Source organism: Penaeus chinensis, chromosome 30, assembly GCF_019202785.1.
Source record: "Penaeus chinensis breed Huanghai No. 1 chromosome 30, ASM1920278v2, whole genome shotgun sequence".
NCBI lineage: Eukaryota > Metazoa > Arthropoda > Malacostraca > Decapoda > Penaeidae > Penaeus > Penaeus chinensis.
The window spans coordinates 21,828,809-21,831,308 of record NC_061848.1 but is presented as its reverse complement, the minus strand read 5'-3'; the positions used below and the strand labels follow the sequence as shown (position 1 = coordinate 21,831,308).

General features: G+C 39.7%; 1 protein-coding gene across 4 annotated transcripts in view; it reads left to right on the top strand.

The window, feature by feature from the left end:
• Window positions 1-2,500, top strand: part of LOC125041423 (CTP synthase 1-A-like) — a 15,360-nt gene that overhangs the window by 2,394 nt on the left and 10,466 nt on the right. The window contains exon 1 of one of the 4 annotated variants that reach the window (XM_047636374.1): window positions 2,034-2,060. The exons of the other annotated variants lie outside the window; for them this stretch is intronic. The gene's annotated coding sequence lies outside the window, so the exon portion shown is untranslated. Of the gene's footprint in view, window positions 1-2,033; window positions 2,061-2,500 lie in introns of those variants that run through there. 4 annotated transcript variants of the gene reach the window in all.

Genomic DNA, 2,500 nt, shown 5'->3' with positions numbered 1-2,500 from the left:
TTATTCTCATTGTGAGTGTGTATGCAAGTGTTTATGTGTGTGTTTTTGTGCACATACCTTGTGTATATGCAAGTAATTGAAGGTGATGTGGGTGTGGGTATATACATATGTGTAAATGGGGTAATTTGTGTATATGTTGGCCTATGATCAGTATGTGCATTTTTAACTGTGTGTATGTTGGTTTGCATTTATTTGCAAGATGTGTATTGGGTAATTTGTGCTTTGCATGTTTATGTGCTTTTGTATATGAGTGTTTATACATACTTGTCATATGTATTTTGTATATTTTTTATAAGCTTAAAAAGATATAGATAATCACAGATAAAGATAACTAAGTTAATTGGCTGTTCTTACATCATGTTCTACAACTCATTCCCTCATAAAGAAAAATCACATTATATGGCTTTGTTATAAAAGTTGAGAGAATCCTCGTAGAGAGAGACAGACCAACAACCTTAGAGCATTTGTACAGATTCATCACCTGTTATACTGGGCTTTTCTTTTTGTTAGAACATGTTATGTCACTGAGGCTTGCCATATTATTTATTTTGAGGTTATTATTGTTAATTTTTGTTTTTATTATTGTATCACTTTCATTGTTGGTATAGTAACTGGCTGTTTGATTAGCTGTTTCTTGCTTGAATTATGATAAGATTGATTCTTAAAGAAAAAAAGGATTCATGAAATAAATTGGCTATTTTAAGATTTACATGGCATTCCACGGGACTACCTGATGGTCAGAAAGGTGTGTTTGGGCTCAGTGTCCTTGAGACAGTCTCTTAAGGTGGTCCCCTCCTCCTCCTCCTCCTCCCACCCTCCCTCTGCTTCTCCTTCTTCTCCACCTTGGCCCTTCCCCGTTCATTCCTTATTGCTCTTCTCATTTCTTCCCTTCCTTCTCTTCTCTCCTTCTCTTTTCTCTTTTTTATTTTTTCCTTAATAAACTTTCCTACCCCGTGTTTGTTTTCTCTGTCTTTTCGCATATTCTTTCTTCCCTCCTTCCTTTCTTTTCTTCCTTAATAAAGTTTCCTACCCTTTGTTTATTTTCTCCATCTTTCCACCTGTTTTCTCATTACCTCTCTTCCCTCGTTCTTCCTCCATCTTTCTACCTGTTTTCTCATTACCTCTCTTCCCTTCTTCCTTTCCCACCTTCCCACCTTCTTTCCACCCTCTCCTCTCCTCACCACCTCTTCCCCCCATTCAATTTCTACTTTCTCTCTCTCTTACTTTTTGCCTCTTCTTTCTTTCTACCTTTTGTCCCTCTCTTCCACCTTCTACCTTACCTGCCCTAATCCCCACCCCCCCTACCTTCCTGGCTACCACCTCCTTCCCCCTCCTCCCACTCCCCCTCCTCCCACTCCCCCTCCTCCCACTCCCCCTCCTCCCACTCCCCCTCCTCCCACTCCCCCTCCTCCCACTCCCCCTCCTCCCACTCCCCCTCCTCCCACTCCCCCTCCTCCCACTCCCCCTCCTACCACTCCCCCTCCTCCCACTCCCCCTCCTCCCACTCCCCCTCCTCCCACTCCCCCTCCTCCCACTCCCCCTCCTCCCACTCCCTCTCCTCCCACTCCCCCTTGACCCATATCCAATCCTTCCTACATTTTTGCATGGTAACCTTTCCTTTCCCATCTACCTGTCTCAGTTAAATTGCTTGGAAACTGTAGGCATAGAGAGTAACCTTTTTTCTTGTTAGTATTACTAAATGCAAGGAATTGCTGTGTTGTTATTGAAAGCAAATGGGATATTCTTTGATATAGAGAAAGAATGTTATTGAAAGCAAATATGATATTCTTTGATATAGAGAAAGAATGTTATTGAAAGTAAATGTGATATTCTTTGATATAGTGAAAGAATAAAGAGCTGTGAGTAGGCTGCCTGAATCTGATCTTCTCTGAAAGGCTTGGTACAAGCTGGATGTTCAGCTGGGGGGAGGGAGAGTGGGACAGACAGAGAGGGTCAGTGGTCCATGTAGATAGCCTGAAGGCCTTCAAACCAGTCTGCTTTGTGCAGGACTTTACTGCCAGTTCAAGCTGGGACATAGTAGATGCTGGTGCTGATTGAAAGTGAGGCTGCAGTAGGTTCATAGGAATACATATCTGTACATACATATGAATCTGCACTTGTACACACACATATTTAAACATGTACTTGCATAAATACACATGCACAAATATATATACCAGTGTAAACACAAGCATATGTAAAAACATGAACATGCAAAGAAAAAATACACACACATATATATATAGATCACACACACACACAAACAAACACACAGACACACACACAAACACACACACAATGGAAAGTTGTGTTCTATTATTTATATTGATAAGTTTATTTATATAAGATAATTATCATAGTAAGTTGATACATTTATCATGTTTAAGATGTTATTTGCATGCCTTTCCTTTGTTATGATGTGTTCTTTATATATAGTGTCTTATTTCTCTATCAGTATGTAAATATATATATATATATATATATATATATATATATATAT